Source organism: Streptopelia decaocto (assembly GCF_964273445.1).
Source record: "Streptopelia decaocto genome assembly, chromosome: 3".
NCBI lineage: Eukaryota > Metazoa > Chordata > Aves > Columbiformes > Columbidae > Streptopelia > Streptopelia decaocto.
In genome coordinates this window covers 11,842,976-11,855,301 of record NC_138656.1, presented here as the reverse complement: position 1 = coordinate 11,855,301, position 12,326 = coordinate 11,842,976, and positions in this window count along the sequence as shown.

Here is a 12,326-nt window from a genome sequence, read left to right as displayed (position 1 = left end):
ACATTCTCGCAAAGATTTCCAAATCCCCGACACGATTTTTGCAAGTTCACGTCAAAATCTCTAAAACTCCAGTTGAGATTCTTATAACCAAGGTTGACATGTTTAGAGTCCCTTGAACATTTTGGAAATGCGGGTGAAACTTTTTACATTCTCGCAAAGTTTTCTAAATCTCCGACACGATTTTAACACTTTCTCGTCAAAATCTCTAAAACTCCAGTTGAGATTCTTATAACCAAGGTTGACATGTTTAGAGTTCCCTTGAACATTTTGGAAATGCGGGTGAAACTTTTTACATTCTCGCAAAGATTTCCAAATCCCCGACAAGATTTTTACACTTTCATATCAATATCGCTAAAAAGCCAGTTGAGATTCTTAAAATCAATGTTGACATGTTTAGAGTTCCTTTGAACGTTTTGGAAATGCGGGTGAAACTTTTTACATTCTCGCAAAGATTTCCAAATCCCCGACACGATTTTTACACTTTCATATCAATATCGCTAAAACGCCAGTTGAGATTCTTAAAATCAATGTTGACATGTTTAGAGTTCCTTTGAACGTTTTGGAAATGCGGGTGAAACTTTTTACATTCTCGCAAAGATTTCCAAATCCCCGACACGATTTTTACAAGTTCACGTCAAAATCTCTAAAACTCCAGTTGAGATTTTTAAAATCAGTGTTGACATGTTCAGAGTCCCTTGAACATTTTGGAAATGCGGGTGAAACTTTTTACATTCTCGCAAAGTTTTCTAAATCTCCGACACGATTTTAACACTTTCTCGTCAAAATCTCTAAAACTCCAGTTGAGATTCTTATAACCAAGGTTGACATGTTTAGAGTTCCCTTGAACATTTTGGAAATGCGGGTGAAACTTTTTACATTCTCGCAAAGATTTCCAAATCCCCGACAAGATTTTTACACTTTCATATCAATATCGCTAAAAAGCCAGTTGAGATTCTTAAAATCAATGTTGACATGTTTAGAGTTCCTTTGAACGTTTTGGAAATGCGGGTGAAACTTTTTACATTCTCGCAAAGATTTCCAAATCCCCGACACGATTTTTACACTTTCATATCAATATCGCTAAAACGCCAGTTGAGATTCTTAAAATCAATGTTGACCTGTTTAGAGTTCCTTTGAACGTTTTGGAAATGCGGGTGAAACTTTTTACATTCTCGCAAAGATTTCCAAATCCCCGACACGATTTTTACACTTTCATATCAATATCGCTAAAACGCCAGTTGAGATTCTTAAAATCAATGTTGACATGTTTAGAGTTCCTTTGAACGTTTTGGAAATGCGGGTGAAACTTTTTACATTCTCGCAAAGATTTCCAAATCCCCGACACGATTTTTACACGTTCACGTCAAAATCTCTAAAACTCCAGTTGAGATTTTTAAAATCAGTGTTGACATGTTCAGAGTCCCTTGAACATTTTGGAAATGCGGGTGAAACTTTTTACATTCTCGCAAAGTTTTCTAAATCTCCGACACGATTTTAACACTTTCTCGTCAAAATCTCTAAAACTCCAGTTGAGATTCTTATAACCAAGGTTGACATGTTTAGAGTTCCCTTGAACATTTTGGAAATGCGGGTGAAACTTTTTACATTCTCGCAAAGATTTCCAAATCCCCGACAAGATTTTTACACTTTCATATCAATATCGCTAAAACGCCAGTTGAGATTCTTAAAATCAATGTTGACATGTTTAGAGTTCCTTTGAACGTTTTGGAAATGCGAGTGAAACTTTTTACATTCTCGCAAAGATTTCCAAATCCCCGACACGATTTTTACACTTTCATATCAATATCGCTAAAACGCCAGTTGAGATTCTTAAAATCAATGTTGACATGTTTAGAGTTCCTTTGAACGTTTTGGAAATGCGGGTGAAACTTTTTACATTCTCGCAAAGATTTCCAAATCCCCGACACGATTTTTACACTTTCATATCAATATCGCTAAAACGCCAGTTGAGATTCTTAAAATCAATGTTGACATGTTTAGAGTTCCTTTGAGCGTTTTGGAAATGCGGGTGAAACTTTTTACATTCTCGCAAAGATTTCCAAATCCCCGACAAGATTTTTACACTTTCATATCAATATCGCTAAAACGCCAGTTGAGATTCTTAAAATCAATGTTGACATGTTTAGAGTTCCTTTGAACGTTTTGGAAATGCGGGTGAAACTTTTTACATTCTCGCAAAGATTTCCAAATCCCCGACACGATTTTTACACTTTCATATCAATATCGCTAAAACGCCAGTTGAGATTCTTAAAATCAATGTTGACATGTTTAGAGTCCCTTTGAACGTTTTGGAAATGCGGGTGAAACTTTTTACATTCTCGCAAAGTTTTCTAAATCTCCGACACGATTTTAACAATTTCTCGTCAAAATCTCTAAAACTCCAGTTGAGATTCTTATAACCAAGGTTGACATGTTTAGAGTTCCCTTGAACATTTTGGAAATGCGGGTGAAACTTTTTACATTCTCGCAAAGTTTTCTAAATCTCCGACACGATTTTAACACTTTCTCGTCAAAATCTCTAAAACTCCCGTTGAGATTCTTATAACCAAGGTTGACATGTTTAGAGTTCCCTTGAACATTTTGGAAATGCGGGTGAAACTTTTTACATTCTCGCAAAGATTTCCAAATCCCCGACACGATTTTTACACTTTCATATCAATATCGCTAAAACGCCAGTTGAGATTCTTAAAATCAATGTTGACATGTTTAGAGTTCCTTTGAACGTTTTGGAAATGCGGGTGAAACTTTTTACATTCTCGCAAAGATTTCCAAATCCCCGACACGATTTTTACACTTTTATATCAATATCGCTAAAACGCCAGTTGAGATTTTTAAAATCAGTGTTGACATGTTCAGAGTCCCTTGAACATTTTGGAAATGCGGGTGAAACTTTTTACATTCTCGCAAAGATTTCCAAATCCCCGACACGATTTTTACACGTTCACGTCAAAATCTCTAAAACTCCAGTTGAGATTCTTATAACCAAGGTTGACATGTTCAGAGTTCCCTTGAACATTTTGGAAATGCGGGTGAAACTTTTTACATTCTCGCAAAGATTTCCAAATCCCCGACAAGATTTTTACACTTTCACGTCAAAATCTCTAAAACTGCCGTTGAGATTCTTATAACCAAGGTTGACATATTTAGAGTTCCCTTGAACATTTTGGAAATGCGGGTGAAACTTTTTACATTCTCGCAAAGATTTCCAAATCCCCGACACGATTTTTACACTTTCATATAAATATCGCTAAAACGCCAGTTGAGATTCTTAAAATCAATGTTGACATGTTTAGAGTTCCTTTGAACGTTTTGGAAATGCGGGTGAAACTTTTTACATTCTCGCAAAGATTTCCAAATCCCCGACACGATTTTTACACTTTCATATCAATATCGCTAAAACGCCAGTTGAGATTCTTAAAATCAATGTTGACATGTTTAGAGTTCCTTTGAACGTTTTGGAAATGCGGGTGAAACTTTTTGCATTCTCGCAAAGATTTCCAAATCCCCGACACGATTTTTACACGTTCACGTCAAAATCTCTAAAACTCCAGTTGAGATTCTTATAACCAAGGTTGACATGTTCAGAGTCCGTTGAACATTTTGGAAATGCGGGTGAAACTTTTTACATTCTCGCAAAGTTTTCTAAATCTCCGACACGATTTTAACACTTTCTCGTCAAAATCTCTAAAACTCCAGTTGAGATTCTTATAACCAAGGTTGACATGTTTAGAGTTCCCTTGAACATTTTGGAAATGCGGGTGAAACTTTTTACATTCTCGCAAAGATTTCCAAATCCCCGACAAGATTTTTACACTTTCATATCAATATCGCTAAAACGCCAGTTGAGATTCTTAAAATCAATGTTGACATGTTTAGAGTTCCTTTGAACGTTTTGGAAATGCGGGTGAAACTTTTTACATTCTCGCAAAGATTTCCAAATCCCCGACACGATTTTTACACTTTCATATCAATATCGCTAAAACGCCAGTTGAGATTCTTAAAATCAATGTTGACATGTTTAGAGTTCCTTTGAACGTTTTGGAAATGCGGGTGAAACTTTTTACATTCTCGCAAAGATTTCCAAATCCCCGACACGATTTTTACACTTTCATATCAATATCGCTAAAACGCCAGTTGAGATTCTTAAAATCAATGTTGACATGTTTAGAGTTCCTTTGAGCGTTTTGGAAATGCGGGTGAAACTTTTTACATTCTCGCAAAGATTTCCAAATCCCCGACAAGATTTTTACACTTTCATATCAATATCGCTAAAACGCCAGTTGAGATTCTTAAAATCAATGTTGACAGGTTTAGAGTTCCTTTGAACGTTTTGGAAATGCGGGTGAAACTTTTTACATTCTCGCAAAGATTTCCAAATCCCCGACACGATTTTTACACTTTCATATCAATATCGCTAAAACGCCAGTTGAGATTCTTAAAATCAATGTTGACATGTTTAGAGTCCCTTTGAACGTTTTGGAAATGCGGGTGAAACTTTTTACATTCTCGCAAAGTTTTCTAAATCTCCGACACGATTTTAACAATTTCTCGTCAAAATCTCTAAAACTCCAGTTGAGATTCTTATAACCAAGGTTGACATGTTTAGAGTTCCCTTGAACATTTTGGAAATGCGGGTGAAACTTTTTACATTCTCGCAAAGATTTCCAAATCCCCGACAAGATTTTTACACTTTCACGTCAAAATCTCTAAAACTCCCGTTGAGATTCTTATAACCAAGGTTGACATGTTTAGAGTTCCCTTGAACATTTTGGAAATGCGGGTGAAACTTTTTACATTCTCGCAAAGATTTCCAAATCCCCGACACGATTTTTACACTTTCATATCAATATCGCTAAAACGCCAGTTGAGATTCTTAAAATCAATGTTGACATGTTTAGAGTTCCTTTGAGCGTTTTGGAAATGCGGGTGAAACTTTTTACATTCTCGCAAAGATTTCCAAATCCCCGACAAGATTTTTACACTTTCATATCAATATCGCTAAAACGCCAGTTGAGATTCTTAAAATCAATGTTGACATGTTTAGAGTTCCTTTGAACGTTTTGGAAATGCGGGTGAAACTTTTTACATTCTCGCAAAGATTTCCAAATCCCCGACACGATTTTTACACTTTCATATCAATATCGCTAAAACGCCAGTTGAGATTCTTAAAATCAATGTTGACATGTTTAGAGTTCCTTTGAACGTTTTGGAAATGCGGGTGAAACTTTTTACATTCTCGCAAAGATTTCCAAATCCCCGACACGATTTTTACACGTTCACGTCAAAATCTCTAAAACTCCAGTTGAGATTTTTAAAATCAGTGTTGACATGTTCAGAGTCCCTTGAACATTTTGGAAATGCGGGTGAAACTTTTTACATTCTCGCAAAGTTTTCTAAATCTCCGACACGATTTTAACACTTTCTCGTCAAAATCTCTAAAACTCCAGTTGAGATTCTTATAACCAAGGTTGACATGTTTAGAGTTCCCTTGAACATTTTGGAAATGCGGGTGAAACTTTTTACATTCTCGCAAAGATTTCCAAATCCCCGACAAGATTTTTACACTTTCATATCAATATCGCTAAAACGCCAGTTGAGATTCTTAAAATCAATGTTGACATGTTTAGAGTTCCTTTGAACGTTTTGGAAATGCGGGTGAAACTTTTTACATTCTCGCAAAGATTTCCAAATCCCCGACACGATTTTTACACTTTCATATCAATATCGCTAAAACGCCAGTTGAGATTCTTAAAATCAATGTTGACATGTTTAGAGTTCCTTTGAACGTTTTGGAAATGCGGGTGAAACTTTTTACATTCTCGCAAAGATTTCCAAATCCCCGACACGATTTTTACACTTTCATATCAATATCGCTAAAACGCCAGTTGAGATTCTTAAAATCAATGTTGACATGTTTAGAGTTCCTTTGAGCGTTTTGGAAATGCGGGTGAAACTTTTTACATTCTCGCAAAGATTTCCAAATCCCCGACAAGATTTTTACACTTTCATATCAATATCGCTAAAACGCCAGTTGAGATTCTTAAAATCAATGTTGACATGTTTAGAGTTCCTTTGAACGTTTTGGAAATGCGGGTGAAACTTTTTACATTCTCGCAAAGATTTCCAAATCCCCGACACGATTTTTACACTTTCATATCAATATCGCTAAAACGCCAGTTGAGATTCTTAAAATCAATGTTGACATGTTTAGAGTCCCTTTGAACGTTTTGGAAATGCGGGTGAAACTTTTTACATTCTCGCAAAGTTTTCTAAATCTCCGACACGATTTTAACAATTTCTCGTCAAAATCTCTAAAACTCCAGTTGAGATTCTTATAACCAAGGTTGACATGTTTAGAGTTCCCTTGAACATTTTGGAAATGCGGGTGAAACTTTTTACATTCTCGCAAAGATTTCCAAATCCCCGACAAGATTTTTACACTTTCACGTCAAAATCTCTAAAACTCCCGTTGAGATTCTTATAACCAAGGTTGACATGTTTAGAGTTCCCTTGAACATTTTGGAAATGCGGGTGAAACTTTTTACATTCTCGCAAAGATTTCCAAATCCCCGACACGATTTTTACACTTTCATATCAATATCGCTAAAACGCCAGTTGAGATTCTTAAAATCAATGTTGACATGTTTAGAGTTCCTTTGAGCGTTTTGGAAATGCGGGTGAAACTTTTTACATTCTCGCAAAGATTTCCAAATCCCCGACACGATTTTTACACGTTCACGTCAAAATCTCTAAAACTCCAGTTGAGATTTTTAAAATCAGTGTTGACATGTTCAGAGTCCCTTGAACATTTTGGAAATGCGGGTGAAACTTTTTACATTCTCGCAAAGTTTTCTAAATCTCCGACACGATTTTAACACTTTCTCGTCAAAATCTCTAAAACTCCAGTTGAGATTCTTATAACCAAGGTTGACATGTTTAGAGTTCCCTTGAACATTTTGGAAATGCGGGTGAAACTTTTTACATTCTCGCAAAGATTTCCAAATCCCCGACAAGATTTTTACACTTTCATATCAATATCGCTAAAACGCCAGTTGAGATTCTTAAAATCAATGTTGACATGTTTAGAGTTCCTTTGAACGTTTTGGAAATGCGAGTGAAACTTTTTACATTCTCGCAAAGATTTCCAAATCCCCGACACGATTTTTACACTTTCATATCAATATCGCTAAAACGCCAGTTGAGATTCTTAAAATCAATGTTGACATGTTTAGAGTTCCTTTGAACGTTTTGGAAATGCGGGTGAAACTTTTTACATTCTCGCAAAGATTTCCAAATCCCCGACACGATTTTTACACTTTCATATCAATATCGCTAAAACGCCAGTTGAGATTCTTAAAATCAATGTTGACATGTTTAGAGTTCCTTTGAGCGTTTTGGAAATGCGGGTGAAACTTTTTACATTCTCGCAAAGATTTCCAAATCCCCGACAAGATTTTTACACTTTCATATCAATATCGCTAAAACGCCAGTTGAGATTCTTAAAATCAATGTTGACATGTTTAGAGTTCCTTTGAACGTTTTGGAAATGCGGGTGAAACTTTTTACATTCTCGCAAAGATTTCCAAATCCCCGACACGATTTTTACACTTTCATATCAATATCGCTAAAACGCCAGTTGAGATTCTTAAAATCAATGTTGACATGTTTAGAGTCCCTTTGAACGTTTTGGAAATGCGGGTGAAACTTTTTACATTCTCGCAAAGTTTTCTAAATCTCCGACACGATTTTAACAATTTCTCGTCAAAATCTCTAAAACTCCAGTTGAGATTCTTATAACCAAGGTTGACATGTTTAGAGTTCCCTTGAACATTTTGGAAATGCGGGTGAAACTTTTTACATTCTCGCAAAGTTTTCTAAATCTCCGACACGATTTTAACACTTTCTCGTCAAAATCTCTAAAACTCCCGTTGAGATTCTTATAACCAAGGTTGACATGTTTAGAGTTCCCTTGAACATTTTGGAAATGCGGGTGAAACTTTTTACATTCTCGCAAAGATTTCCAAATCCCCGACACGATTTTTACACTTTCATATCAATATCGCTAAAACGCCAGTTGAGATTCTTAAAATCAATGTTGACATGTTTAGAGTTCCTTTGAGCGTTTTGGAAATGCGGGTGAAACTTTTTACATTCTCGCAAAGATTTCCAAATCCCCGACACGATTTTTACACTTTTATATCAATATCGCTAAAACGCCAGTTGAGATTTTTAAAATCAGTGTTGACATGTTCAGAGTCCCTTGAACATTTTGGAAATGCGGGTGAAACTTTTTACATTCTCGCAAAGATTTCCAAATCCCCGACACGATTTTTACACGTTCACGTCAAAATCTCTAAAACTCCAGTTGAGATTCTTATAACCAAGGTTGACATGTTCAGAGTTCCCTTGAACATTTTGGAAATGCGGGTGAAACTTTTTACATTCTCGCAAAGATTTCCAAATCCCCGACAAGATTTTTACACTTTCACGTCAAAATCTCTAAAACTGCCGTTGAGATTCTTATAACCAAGGTTGACATATTTAGAGTTCCCTTGAACATTTTGGAAATGCGGGTGAAACTTTTTACATTCTCGCAAAGATTTCCAAATCCCCGACACGATTTTTACACTTTCATATAAATATCGCTAAAACGCCAGTTGAGATTCTTAAAATCAATGTTGACATGTTTAGAGTTCCTTTGAACGTTTTGGAAATGCGGGTGAAACTTTTTACATTCTCGCAAAGATTTCCAAATCCCCGACACGATTTTTACACTTTCATATCAATATCGCTAAAACGCCAGTTGAGATTCTTAAAATCAATGTTGACATGTTTAGAGTTCCTTTGAACGTTTTGGAAATGCGGGTGAAACTTTTTGCATTCTCGCAAAGATTTCCAAATCCCCGACACGATTTTTACACGTTCACGTCAAAATCTCTAAAACTCCAGTTGAGATTCTTATAACCAAGGTTGACATGTTCAGAGTCCGTTGAACATTTTGGAAATGCGGGTGAAACTTTTTACATTCTCGCAAAGTTTTCTAAATCTCCGACACGATTTTAACACTTTCTCGTCAAAATCTCTAAAACTCCAGTTGAGATTCTTATAACCAAGGTTGACATGTTTAGAGTTCCCTTGAACATTTTGGAAATGCGGGTGAAACTTTTTACATTCTCGCAAAGATTTCCAAATCCCCGACAAGATTTTTACACTTTCATATCAATATCGCTAAAACGCCAGTTGAGATTCTTAAAATCAATGTTGACATGTTTAGAGTTCCTTTGAACGTTTTGGAAATGCGGGTGAAACTTTTTACATTCTCGCAAAGATTTCCAAATCCCCGACACGATTTTTACACTTTCATATCAATATCGCTAAAACGCCAGTTGAGATTCTTAAAATCAATGTTGACATGTTTAGAGTTCCTTTGAACGTTTTGGAAATGCGGGTGAAACTTTTTACATTCTCGCAAAGATTTCCAAATCCCCGACACGATTTTTACACTTTCATATCAATATCGCTAAAACGCCAGTTGAGATTCTTAAAATCAATGTTGACATGTTTAGAGTTCCTTTGAGCGTTTTGGAAATGCGGGTGAAACTTTTTACATTCTCGCAAAGATTTCCAAATCCCCGACAAGATTTTTACACTTTCATATCAATATCGCTAAAACGCCAGTTGAGATTCTTAAAATCAATGTTGACAGGTTTAGAGTTCCTTTGAACGTTTTGGAAATGCGGGTGAAACTTTTTACATTCTCGCAAAGATTTCCAAATCCCCGACACGATTTTTACACTTTCATATCAATATCGCTAAAACGCCAGTTGAGATTCTTAAAATCAATGTTGACATGTTTAGAGTCCCTTTGAACGTTTTGGAAATGCGGGTGAAACTTTTTACATTCTCGCAAAGTTTTCTAAATCTCCGACACGATTTTAACAATTTCTCGTCAAAATCTCTAAAACTCCAGTTGAGATTCTTATAACCAAGGTTGACATGTTTAGAGTTCCCTTGAACATTTTGGAAATGCGGGTGAAACTTTTTACATTCTCGCAAAGATTTCCAAATCCCCGACAAGATTTTTACACTTTCACGTCAAAATCTCTAAAACTCCCGTTGAGATTCTTATAACCAAGGTTGACATGTTTAGAGTTCCCTTGAACATTTTGGAAATGCGGGTGAAACTTTTTACATTCTCGCAAAGATTTCCAAATCCCCGACACGATTTTTACACTTTCATATCAATATCGCTAAAACGCCAGTTGAGATTCTTAAAATCAATGTTGACATGTTTAGAGTTCCTTTGAGCGTTTTGGAAATGCGGGTGAAACTTTTTACATTCTCGCAAAGATTTCCAAATCCCCGACAAGATTTTTACACTTTCATATCAATATCGCTAAAACGCCAGTTGAGATTCTTAAAATCAATGTTGACATGTTTAGAGTTCCTTTGAACGTTTTGGAAATGCGGGTGAAACTTTTTACATTCTCGCAAAGATTTCCAAATCCCCGACACGATTTTTACACTTTCATATCAATATCGCTAAAACGCCAGTTGAGATTTTTAAAATCAGTGTTGACATGTTCAGAGTCCCTTGAACATTTTGGAAATGCGGGTGAAACTTTTTACATTCTCGCAAAGATTTCCAAATCCCCGACACGATTTTTACACGTTCACGTCAAAATCTCTAAAACTCCAGTTGAGATTCTTATAACCAAGGTTGACATGTTCAGAGTTCCCTTGAACATTTTGGAAATGCGGGTGAAACTTTTTACATTCTCGCAAAGATTTCCAAATCCCCGACAAGATTTTTACACTTTCACGTCAAAATCTCTAAAACTGCCGTTGAGATTCTTATAACCAAGGTTGACATATTTAGAGTTCCCTTGAACATTTTGGAAATGCGGGTGAAACTTTTTACATTCTCGCAAAGATTTCCAAATCCCCGACACGATTTTTACACTTTCATATCAATATCGCTAAAACGCCAGTTGAGATTCTTAAAATCAATGTTGACATGTTTAGAGTTCCTTTGAACGTTTTGGAAATGCGGGTGAAACTTTTTACATTCTCGCAAAGATTTCCAAATCCCCGACACGATTTTTACACGTTCACGTCAAAATCTCTAAAACTCCAGTTGAGATTCTTATAACCAAGGTTGACATGTTCAGAGTCCGTTGAACATTTTGGAAATGCGGGTGAAACTTTTTACATTCTCGCAAAGTTTTCTAAATCTCCGACACGATTTTAACACTTTCTCGTCAAAATCTCTAAAACTCCAGTTGAGATTCTTATAACCAAGGTTGACATGTTTAGAGTTCCCTTGAACATTTTGGAAATGCGGGTGAAACTTTTTACATTCTCGCAAAGATTTCCAAATCCCCGACAAGATTTTTACACTTTCATATCAATATCGCTAAAACGCCAGTTGAGATTCTTAAAATCAATGTTGACATGTTTAGAGTTCCTTTGAACGTTTTGGAAATGCGGGTGAAACTTTTTACATTCTCGCAAAGATTTCCAAATCCCCGACACGATTTTTACACTTTCATATCAATATCGCTAAAACGCCAGTTGAGATTCTTAAAATCAATGTTGACATGTTTAGAGTTCCTTTGAACGTTTTGGAAATGCGGGTGAAACTTTTTACATTCTCGCAAAGATTTCCAAATCCCCGACACGATTTTTACACTTTCATATCAATATCGCTAAAACGCCAGTTGAGATTCTTAAAATCAATGTTGACATGTTTAGAGTTCCTTTGAACGTTTTGGAAATGCGGGTGAAACTTTTTACATTCTCGCAAAGATTTCCAAATCCCCGACACGATTTTTACACGTTCACGTCAAAATCTCTAAAACTCCAGTTGAGATTTTTAAAATCAGTGTTGACATGTTCAGAGTCCCTTGAACATTTTGGAAATGCGGGTGAAACTTTTTACATTCTCGCAAAGATTTCCAAATCCCCGACACGATTTTAACACTTTCTCGTCAAAATCTCTAAAACTCCAGTTGAGATTCTTATAACCAAGGTTGACATGTTTAGAGTTCCCTTGAACATTTTGGAAATGCGGGTGAAACTTTTTACATTCTCGCAAAGTTTTCCAAATCCCCGACAAGATTTTTACACTTTCACGTCAAAATCTCTAAAACTCCCGTTGAGATTCTTATAACCAAGGTTGACATGTTTAGAGTTCCCTTGAACATTTTGGAAATGCGGGTGAAACTTTTTACATTCTCGCAAAGATTTCCAAATCCCCGACACGATTTTTACACTTTCATATCAATATCGCTAAAACGCCAGTT